Genomic DNA, 12,292 nt, shown 5'->3' on the forward strand with positions numbered 1-12,292 from the left:
ATGCAGCCATCTGGGAGTAGCAGGAGTTTACATGGATGAGTTGGACTAAAGGGCCTTGTTGTATGACTCTATGACTTTGACTCAGTGACTATAAATTAGATAACTTCAGGGCAAATTTGAATATTCTGATTTGGTGCCTGTACTTGCATTTACAATTAAATCAAATTACTTTGTGGAATTGGATTAAAATGCAGAGAAGCATCATGTTAACACGGGAGCACTGACTATGTTGTGCAATCAAAAGTAGTTGGTGTCTGAGATGTGTTGAATGTTTCAAGGGACAGCATAGTGATGCCATTAATAGTGCTGCTGCTTCACAATTTCCAGAGACCTGGGTTTAGTCCTGACCTCGAGTGCTGCCTGTGTGGAATTTGCAAGTTTTCCCTGTGACTGCATGGATTTCCTTTGAGAGTTCTTATGCTAAAAACATGTGGGTTGATAGGTTAATCAGCCACTGTGAGTTTCTTACTCTGAATGTACAAAGTAGAACGTATGAGGTAAAGAGAGTATGAGGAAAACAGAATAGGATGAGTAAGGATTAGTGTAAGTAGATGTTTAATGGTTTTTGTGAACTTAGTACTCTATGACTTGATGATTCTGTTAGTCAGGGACATTGGAAATAAATCAGATGAAGCAAAAATATCTCCCTTACTTAGGCAAGTGAATGGAATCATTTAGAAAACTTCAAGGACATTGACATATATAAGATGATTGATACTCAAGGCAAGTAAGATACAAGTAACCGGTCAGAACTGGACTGTAAAGCTGCGAGTAAAAGTAAATAAGGGGAAACCAGTCACTTTGCAAGACAGGGACATTTACTGAGGATCAGATTAATCATGAGCACTCTGTTTGCCAGTCCACTAATGAAACAGAAACAGTTTGTTGAGTGCAAAATTAGGATAAAAAGCAAGGCATTGCTAAGTATGAATAATCAGTAGGACCAGATTATGAAGTTGGAAACTGCAATTGCATCAGCTAAAATAATTACATTATTTTCTGTGTTACATTTAAGCCTAAAAAGCTGAGGATTTTTTTTTAATGTAAGTGCTAAAAGAAATGAGCCAGGTCTATTTCTGGCAAGTGAAATGTATTGAAGCCAGAAATAGACTGAATCATAAAGAAAATAAGCTGATGGTAAGAAAGACTTCAAAATAAGTGATGTCATGAAGAGCTGAGATCTTATGAAATCATAAGGTAAATCTTCATTAATGCTTGACAAAAAGAGCACTGCAAGTATTGGAAAATGGAAATGGTTTAATATACACAGGAAGCCCACTGCTTAACAGTCTGAGGAATTAACTGGATTTACCTAGTGTTTTGCCAACATTGAGCAATGCAATGTGAGCTAAAAATAAGGTTTATGAGCATTTCAACGTTTTCTTTTTTTATTTCATTTATCAAGTAATTGTTTTATGAATGGAACCCCTTGGCCAGTGGTGTACTACAGCAGTCAATACTAGGTCTTTTATTGTTTAGTTATATGATTTAGTCATTAAAATAGGAGATATGATTGATATGTTCAGCTGGCGTAAATATTAATGATGTGGATATGAGGAGAATAATCTCAGGCTACAGCAAAACATTAATCAGCTGATAAACTGGCCAAAGAAACGTCACATGGGATATAATCCCAAGTCTGAAGTGATGCATTTTGGGAGATCAAATAAAGGTAGCGCCATGGGAAGCATTAATAAATATGTCAAAAGTACCCTGAAGGTGGCTGCACTGGTAGATTGGATCATAAAGAAAGCATGCAAGATAGTAGCCTTCATTCACCAGTACATTGATTTAAGGATATGGGACAGCTGTACAAAACATCTGGAATAATATGTGCAACACACACACAAAATCACAGAATGCTGAAGGAACTCAGCAGCCCAGGCAGCATCTATGGAAAAGACTATGAGAGTACAGTCAATGTATTGGGCAAAGATCCTGGCCTAGTGAGTTCCTCCAGCATTAGATTTCCAGCATCTGCAGATTTTCTCTTGTCTGTGATCAGAATAATATGTACAGTTTTGATCACTGCATTGTAGAAAGGACATTATTGCCCTGGAGGTAGTGAAGAGAAGATTCATCAGGATGTTGCCTGGGATGGTTATGAGGAATGACTGGATAGGTTGAGTTTGTTTGCCTTGGGAGGAGCAATCTGAGAGAGAAGTGGGGACCTGATAGAAGTACATAATTATGAGGAGAATAGATAGACAGTGGTAATTCTTTTCCCTGTAACTAGTGGGCATAGGCTTATGGTAAAAAGTAAGAGGTTTAGAGTCCCATATTACCACCATTCAGTTGCAAATTACAAACCACCACGGGACTGAGTGCCTAAGTGAGTGAGACAGAGAATCTCACAACATTTAATACGTATCCAGATGACCAGCATTTGAATCATTAAGGCATTGAAGGCAATGGAACAAGTGCTGGTAAATGAGATTAGGATAGGTTGGTACTTGGTGGTCAGCATGGGCATTATGGGCCGAGGGGCCTATTTCTGTGCTGTGTTACTCAATGAATTGTATCCAAACTGGGAAATCTGCTCTCAGATTTTGTGCCAGAGCTGTACAACAAAGGAAAGGTTAATTTTTCAGTTCTGGGATCCTCAATCGGAATTTGCTGCATTTTTCATTTAATTTCAGATTTCAAGTGAAACAGTCTGGTTTCCTCGGCTGCGTAAGTCTATGGAAGACAATCTCTAGCCCCACCGAACGTGTGAGATTGAGGTGTGAGCCCACCCCAAACCCCCATTTGTGTGGATGCTGTGTGATTCATTACCCTGTTACAAATGAGTGCCACGAAATAACAGAGAGTACACCACATACAATTAAAAGATTTAGCTTTATGATTCTTAATTTGACTAAAGGGTTAGTAAAGAAAGAACGAACAAAAAGAAAAGGGCCCATTTTAATGAAACAGTCTAATGTGCTCAAGTTGGAGGTCACAGTTTCCCCGTCACCAATGCTACATCGATCATCCCGGGCTTCGTTAAATCAAGGTCCCGCACCAGGTGGAATCCTACGACCTCTTCTCTCCGGCATCTTCTCTCTTCATCCCTCTCTAACAAAAGCCCCAAGCCCAACCTTAGTGTCCCTCACCAGAGAAACCTCCCCATAATCGGACCATCCTGATTCGATGGCACACAATTCTCCTATCTCTTATCTTCAACAGTAACCCAAACAAGCAGCTTACACAGAACAGCACAAAATGAAATACAGAAAAACATAACAGTAAAAAATATGAACCAGCGCATTACACAAGGATTTGCAGTTCGTCTTTTTGATTTTTAAAATACGAAAGATGCTGTAAATCTGATATACAAAACTAAACAGAAAATACTCTTCATGTCAGGCAGCATCTGTAGAGAGAAATAGAGATAACATTCCAGGCTGCTGACTCTTCACCAGAATTGAGAATATTCACAAAACAGGAGCCTTTTAAATGTGGACAATGAGGAAATGCACATAACAAGAGGAGAATAAGAGAAAGTGAATGACAGATTGGTGTTGGCTGGAAGCAAGTGAAGAAGGCTTGTTAATTACATCTAATAAGTCTGGAGGACATACAGATAGAAAAAGTTCTGAGTAGGCAGTAAATATTACTTGGGCATTTGTTGCCACAGGTGACTGTGGAGACAGATCATTGGGTATACTTAAGTCAGGGATTAATAGATGCTTGATTAGTCAGGGCCTACAGGGAGAAGGCAGAAGACTGAGGCTGAGTGGGAAAATGGATCATCCATGATGAAATGGTGGAACAGACTCGATGGGCCAAATGGCCTAATTCTGCTCCTATATCTCATGGTCTTATGGTCTTATAATATGCTGGAACTGTGAGAAGAAGAGCACAGCAACACATGGAAATCTGAAATTGCAGAGATTGCTGGAAAAAATCCAATAGTTCAGGCGGAAACCACAGAGAGAGAACAACTGTGTTAGATCAGAACTGACCAGGATTTGACAACACTTCAGATGCCAGAAATCTGAAACGAAAAAAAGGAAAGCAGGAACACTCAGCAGGTCAGGCAGCATCTGCGGAGGAAGATATCTCACTATGAAAGCTCATCAACCTAAAACACCAAATGTACCCTCCCCCCCACCCCCAGCTCACATATGCCACCTGATCTGCTGAGCATTCCCAGAATTCCCTGCTCTGAGTGAACTGGAAGAGCTGGTTATCTGAAATTGTTCATTGGACTTCATTGGAACTGTGCAAGAAGCCAAAGATAGTGAGGTCAGAATGGAAGTTAGAATTAATAATTAAAGTGACAGGCAAATGGAAGCTCAGGATCTCCTTTGCAGACTGAACAGGGATTTTCTGCAACATTTTACAATGTTTTCTTCAATTTAGTGCAGAGATTTTGGAGAAGGATCGCATGGTCAACTATATATATTGAGGAGTATGGAGGATCAGAAGTAGATCTAGAAGAATGATCACAGTCAACTCTCATAAACCTTGGTTTGAAGATGTAATGGGTAAAAATCTGCCAGAGAGCTTCAAGCAATGTTTGCACAGTGGGTAGTATTGTAGCAAATAAAAACAAAGGATTGTAATGTGGAAAATCAAATAGAAAAAAAACAAAATATAAGAAGGAACTTCTGAAAGTATGGCTGGGATGTGAAAAGGTTACTGAGGAAATGAAAATTATATCAAACCCAGTAAATGAGAAAGTTAGATCAATGACCCATCATTTTTTTAAAGATTAACTATTTACAAAGGAAGAAAGTTGAAATATTGAAGAATATAAAACCGATGAATCAAGGCCAAGTTAAATCAGCAAAAGTAAGGAAAAAAAATTGAGCAGCTAATCAGGTCTATGTATGCATGTATAACAGGTGGCGTGTTAAGAAAGCAGCAAGAATAATTTAAAAAGATCAACTGAGCATAACTAGATTGTAGAATTTCTATTTCCAAGAGAGTCTTTGCTGCAGGCGCTATGTTAGAAGACATTAGTGATACCTAGAAATGGGTAACTGTGGAGCTGGAGATGTATTTGAACTACTGAGATCAATTCCTAGAAAACAGACAGCGACTGTGGGACCAGGGTTGTGCTTCCTGTTATTCATCCTATTATCTGAAGCATTGTGTTGGGAGTTTGGCCATATTTCACCAACTAGAATTTCATATTATATTCCTTCTTTAGCTCACTGTTATTTACAATTAACATTTTTCAGTGTTGCTGCATTGAAGTGGGCCACATAGACTTGTTATGCTTGGGCTGATTTTTGGAAGAGTAAAGAGGAACTCACTGAGTCAAGCAGCATCTGTGGGGTAAAGGTAGAGTCAAAGTTTTGGGTTGAGACCTTGCAACACGATGGTAAAGAAATGAGAGTGAGTGCTGGGGCAAGAACTAGCGAGTGATAGGTGGATCCAGTGAGAGGAAGTGCTGGGACAGAGCTGGCTAGTGATAGGTGGATCCAGTGAGAGGAAATGCTGGGACAGAGCTGGCTAGTGATAGGTGGATCCAGTGAGAGAAAGTGCTGGGACAGAGCTGGCTAGTGATAGGTGGATCCAGTGAAAGGAAATGCTGGGACGGAGCTGGCTAGTGATAGATGGATCCAGTGAGAGAAAGTGCTGGGACAGAGCTGGCTAGTAATAGGTGGATCCAGTGAGAGGAAGTGCTAGGATCGTTGATATTTCATGTGGCAGGTGCTTTTCTCTTCGCACTTCTAATTGGTTTTTGTCAAGACACTCCTCCAGCTCGGGCCGCATTAATGGACCGCAGCAAAGCTGTCTCAGATCTTGGTGAGAAGGCGTGCTTGAAAAGTTGGCTTGTTTCATGATGAAGTGTGGTCCAGTCGCGCATCAGTCCGTTTGGGAGCTGGGGTTGGATCATTCTTTGTCTGGCATCTCATGCACAGCCATTCCAACATGAGTGGGGCTGAGTTGGCTTCGCTGATGGAGTCCTTGAAGCACGCAAGCCTCCACACGGCTGGGATTAGAGCTGATGAGAGATAAGTGGATCTGCATGAGGATGTGTTCATGGGAAGACGCAGCCAGGTGGGGAAGGGAGCAATGGAGATAGTGACAGGGGCTGGGAAGTGAGACAACAAAGGGTTGCAGATTACTGTATCTGACTGGTAAGTAAAATAAGATCAGGAGAGATGGTGGTGGGCAAAAGGAGAGGAGACAGGATGGGGTTCAAGTGGATAGTGTGTGTGTGTGTGTGTGTGTGTGTGTGTGTGTGTGTGTGGTTGAATCAGATGAGGAGGGGTAACTAAGAAACCAAGAGCTGGTGGGACAGTAGGTATTTGGAAAGAAGGACTTTCACATGAGAACCTGGGTGGATCAGATGGAGCGAAGAAAAGAACAGAGGTTGTGCAGGTTACCTGAAACGGGAGAATTCTGTGTTCATGGCATTGAGACATAGACTACCCACGTGGAACATGAGATGCTATTGCTCTAGTTTGCATTTTACCTCACCCTGGCAGTGGAGGAGGCCGAGGAAAAACAGGTCAGGGGGGGAATGAGCTGGGAGTTGAAATACTATGAAATCAGGAGTTCCACAGATCCATTACAGCCATTGCTTATTTAATCCCTTACTCCAGCTTTATCCTTGTCAGCCTGCAAATGCATTTTCTGCACAAGAATTTGCAGTTGCCTTTTAAAAGTTCCTATGACACCTATTAAGATTTAAGGTTGCTTAATATTATTTCCAGTACACAAGTGTAAAGGAGAATGAAATAATTGTTTCTCTGGATCTAATGCAGCACAAAAAGAAACACAATAAGATAAAGAACACAATAATAAAAAAAATAAATATAAATACATAAGAAACCTTATATACATAGATCGATTGCATGTCCATAAAGTGGCACTAGGCACAGGAGTGTCTGTACAGAAGGTGATTCAGGCAAGAAATGGTAAAGTAGTGGTTGTGGCGGGTGTGGTGGGGTAGATTTGTGGTTGGAAATGTTGATCAGCCTTACTACTCGGGAAAAGTAACTGTTTTTGAGTCTAGTGGTCCTGGCGTGGATGTTACGTAGCCTCCTTCCTGAAGAGAGTAGGACAAACAGTCCATGAGCAGAGTGGGTGGGATCATTCATGATGCTATGGGCTTTTCCCCAGCACCTTACTGTATGTATGTCCTTGACAGCAGGTAGGCTGGTGCTGGTGGTATGTTGGGCACTTTTGACTACCCGTCATAGAGCCTTCCTGTCCCCCACAGTCTGTTTAAAGTGTTCCTCAGCCCTCTCGAGACATATGTTCCAGACCATATGAAAATATCTCTCCTCATCTCCCCTTTGACTTCTTCGGTCTATACTTTAAATAATTTGGTTATTGACCAGTTTGCCAGAAGAAACAGTGTCTCCCAATATCTATCAAGAATTCTCATTATAATGCAAAACTATGTCACCCGTCCCTCTATTCTCTGCCACATTTAGTCTTCCTCTGAGGCACCTCCTGTGAAAAGACAAGGATTCCAGGTAGATGCTGTGCAGCCTGCAAGGCAACTCAGAAAACAGCTTGAGAAAAACTACAAATGGGACATTTTCTGCCAGATTTTCTCATGCTTGGCTAGGAAAGCAGCTCAGCTTTGCCCAGTGCATCAGTTTCATGGTCCAGCTGAGACACATGCCTTGCCTCATTTACAGCTGTGGAGATTATCGCATTTCCTGTCAACAGCCAATGGTCCACAAAAGAATTAGTGCGTTATTCATAGAAAAACAACTGATGGTTGCTGCAATTCACAGCAAATCAAACTGGCCATTTAACCCTGACTTCCTGTTTGGTATTCTGAAGAAGTGTAACAGGAAGAATTTCTGATAAAGGAACTTTGATCAAAAATGTTAACTTTTTTACTCTTCCCAGAGATTTCAGCATTTTCTGTTTTGATTTTCCACCATTTGTAGCTTATTCTGATTTTAAACACAGAGTTTACCCGTTTTAAAAAGCACACGTCAGCCAACTCTCATTGTGTTATTAAGACGTATTTACCACCATATCCCAGCCATTCACATTTATCAAACAGTACCCTGTGTTGGGAAACCTGTATTACTGTGTGGCAGTACAACAGGAGTCAAATACTCAGGTACCGCTTACAACACATTACACACACTGTTGTGTCTACATTTATTCAAAAATAAGCTGGTACTTGTGGTTCACTCTCTCTATCAATTAGAGAGGAAAGTGATTACCTGACCCAGCAGTAGCCACAGAAATAGAAGCGAAATCCAGCTATCCTTTTCTTTCTTTCTTGGTTCCCTTTCTTCCTCATTGTCTCTAAAAGACAACACATTAATTGGATTGGGATGAGATGTGCCTAACATTATAGATTTGTCATTGAATCTGCAAAGTATAAATTTTAAATCTACACCAAAGATGCTTTTCAGAATAATAAGGAAGTTTCCCAAAGATGAGAGTGACCACTTTTGGAAATAATTACCACTAAACTAGCCTAGATTTTAGTTGGTGAAGCTGTTGAAATTGTTACGTTTCTCAGCAGTGGTGCTGAGAAGCTTTAGAATTCTTCCATGAATAGGGAAGACCTGAATTTACTGGCACAGCATCACAGGCCCCTTCCTCAGCTCCCACATCCATGTCCCAAGGCATCAGCTTGTCGAAATCGTCCAGCCCTTCTGCCAGAGAATCTGCTCTTGGCTCCTGTACTAAGTTGGACATCAGACACAATCCATGAGCCCATTCGTTTTAATCAGGAATGCAGGGCTACATAAAATAGGTTGTAATTTTTTAATTAAATACACTTTAAGTTTTTTTTTTATTTGTCAGCTATTTTAATTTGTCTTCTAGTTCTTGTAATGTTTCCAGGTGTCAGAGGCCTTTATAAAGGTCTAGAGTCTTTGACAGTTTTAACATTTGATAATGTTGAGGACAGCTTTGCAAGCTGTTAACAGGCTTCAGAGGGTTTCACAGATTGGGCTTGTTCTGGACCATGCAGGCAACTCTATTACGCCCAGCCCTGTTACCCTCAGGGCCTTGCAATTTGACCACTAGATAATCGGGGAAAACAGAATCACCCTTTGGGTAACATCTTGAGAATGCCCTCCATTCAGGAAAATGAGTATGATTTTACTCTAAGGGTGCTAAACAACTTGTATCAATATGCCCACCACAATGTAGGGTACATTCACCAAGACCGGAGGAGCAAAATATTCATATGTAAAATCTTCTAGTGCACTGTCAACATAAGGAGTGAGACAACAAGGTGATACTGAATATGTGTTAAGGTTTGTATCAGCTCAGTGTCAGGCAGATCTTCAATTCTGCAGTTGTTGTCCGCTATGCAAATAGAGGAACATGTACATAGTGGGTCTGAAAGATTAGATTAGATTAGATTATGAGGACACTAAGTCCTCATTTATTGTCATTTAGAAATGCATGCATTAAGAAATGATACAATGTTCCTCCAGTACGATATCACAGAAACACGGGACAGACCAAAACTAAAACTGACAAAAACCACATAATTATAACATAGAGTGTTACGTAACTGGCAACAATGAATATCAATCGAGACAGGTTATATAAAAACATCCAAACACTTATTAAACACGGATAAGTAATAAAAACAAACAAAAACCTTAACTGGAAGTTAACCACTATGCGGCCGTTCAACAAACCATCACTCGCTACTGGTTCTTAAAGCGTTAAATGCGAAAACAGTTCTTAAAGCGGTAAAGTCAGATACAGTTCTTAAAATGGTAAATTCGAAAGTCCAACAGATTTATATATTCTATTGGGAGTGACTTCTCTGGAGAAGGATTTCTTCATAGACACGACTTTCCTGTTGGTTCTGTCCAAAGGATTCACAATGCAGGAAATAAACGGCTTAAAACAACTGACCTTAATTTCTAGAGAGCAAACCTTGCATGAACTACCTTGCTCTTTCAGCAAGAGTTATCTTCGATGCAGGTCGCTACTTCTTCAATGAAGACTCAATAAGGTCGATCCTTTGTTAAAACTGCCGAACGATACCAACTTCTCTTAGTCCTTCTGGTCCTGTACTTCGATGAAGTCTTCACTCTCCCATACTACTGGAAAAAGGTACATCTACAAATCTAGCGAAATGTCAATCCAGCACTATTGTACCTTGCAATAGAATGTAACACTCCATTTTAAAAATGAAACTGCGTCAAAAAATAAATACACAACAGAGACAGAGACAGACTAACGTTCTAGCTGGAAAGCTAAAAACTAAAAACTAACTGCGTCATCAGAGGTCTTCCCTTATATACCTGTGGTGAACATGTCATCACGTGACCTCACATCAGCGGAAAAACTACATCAGGTAACCTCCAAAAGACCATTATATCATTCTCACAAGATCTCCTTGAGGTATGTAACAATGGTTACAACAATGCAAAGCAATACCATAATTTGATAAAGTGCAGACCATGGGCACGGTAAAAAAAAGTCTCAAAGTCCCGATACCCCATCATCTCACGCAGATGGTAGAAAGGAGAAACTCTCCCTGCCATGAACCTCCAGCACCACAAACTTGCTGATGTAGCACTCTGGAAGCACCTGACCACAGCCGACTCTGAGTCTGTCCAAAATCTTTGAGCCTCTGACCAGCCCTCCGACACCGTGCACCGAGCAGCATCTCTGCCGAGTGCTTTGACCCCAGCGCCGGCCACCGAGCAACAAGCAAAGCTGAGAACTCGGGGGCCTTCCCCTCCTGAGATTCAGGATTACACAGTAGCAGTGGCAGCGAAGCAGGCATTTCAGAAGTTTCACCAGATGTTCCTCTGTGCTCTCATGTCTGGCTCCATCAAATCAGGATTGTGCACGGCACCCTACTTGACAGATAACAGATAGTCATCACCGGAGTGGCCGCTGCGAGCTGCGTTGCGCCGCCATCTTCTCCACATTAGTCAGAATTGCATGTAGACAATGTGGGGCAAATTACATGGGAAAACATATTGGAGAGGGCATTAGCTCAACAGCAGTCGCCAAATTCCACAAGTGTACAGTTCATGCTGATCATGCTTTCTGATGTGCTTCAATCATTGCGAGCAGTCACAAGCAGGTGAGATAGCACAAGGTTTAAAAAGAGCTTGGGTCCTTTGCGATCTCTGAGGCACTTGGCAGGGGCCAATAAAAAGAAGTGAGGTGTAAGTGGAGCGGCCATTGTGTGAGTAGGCCAGTGTTAGAGTGGTCAGGCTTTGACTCAACAGCCATGGCAAGAACAGGCACAGGTTAGAAGTTAAGCTTGAGAAGTCAGAGGTACAAGAAGTATAGGAAGGATGGTAGTTAAGGCAGTGGAATGCTCCGCCTGTAGGATGTAGCAATGTAGGTTACCTAACAGTCTCCCTGATGACTACATCTGTGTGAGGTGTACCAAAGTTCAGATTCAGAAAGACAAGGGTCCAGGATGTCTCAGAGCAACTGTAGAAGGTTCTCAAGAGGGAAGGTTAGCAGCTAGAGTTCATGATGCACATTGACACAAATGACATAGGTAGAAAGGGGGAGAAGGTCATGCATGGTGTGTATAGTCAGTAAGAGAAGGCGCTGAAGAGCAGGATCTGTAAGGTAGTATTCTCTGGATTACTCCCAGTAGCATGCACAAGTCAGGGCAAGAACAGGATGATAGTACAGATGAATGAGTGGCTGACCTACTGGTGCAGTGGACAGGGTCTCAGATTTCTGGACCATTGGGGTCTCTTCTGGGGAAGATATGACCTGTACAAAGAAGGAAGGTTTATACTTAAACCTGAACGGGACAAATATCCTTGTTGGTAGGTTTCTTGGAGCCGCTGGGGCAAGTTCAAATTATTTTGGTGGTTGGTGGGGGAGGGGAACTAGAATGATAGGGCTAAGGATGGGACAGTTGGTAAACAGTCAATGTACTGTGTAGTGAGTACTGAGTAAAGAAGGACAGGCAGATGTTTAGGGAAAACTGCAGTCTGGGATGAGATGAAGTGTAAGATGGTAAAATTGAAAAGGGCAATGAATACAGGACTGAAGGTGTTATATTTCAATGCATGCAGCATATGGAATAAGGTAGATGATCTTGTAGTGCAGTAGGAGATTGGCAGGTATGAAGTGGGTATCACAGAGTTGTGGCTGAAAGAAGATCATAGTTGGAATACTCATTGTATCAAAAGGACAAGCAGGTGGGAAGAGGCAGGGGGTGGAGTGGCTCTGTTGGTAAAAAAATGAAATCAAGCCTTTAGAAAGAAGAAACATAGGATTGGAAGGTGTAGGATCCTTCTGGGCAGAGTTGAGATATTCAAGAGTAAAAAGACCCTGTTAGGAGTTATATTCAGGACTCTGAACTGTAGCCAGGATAAGGGGTATAAATTACAATGGGAAAAGGGCAATATGATGATAA

Source organism: Mobula hypostoma, chromosome 12, assembly GCF_963921235.1.
Source record: "Mobula hypostoma chromosome 12, sMobHyp1.1, whole genome shotgun sequence".
In the NCBI taxonomy this organism is placed as follows: domain Eukaryota; kingdom Metazoa; phylum Chordata; class Chondrichthyes; order Myliobatiformes; family Myliobatidae; genus Mobula; species Mobula hypostoma.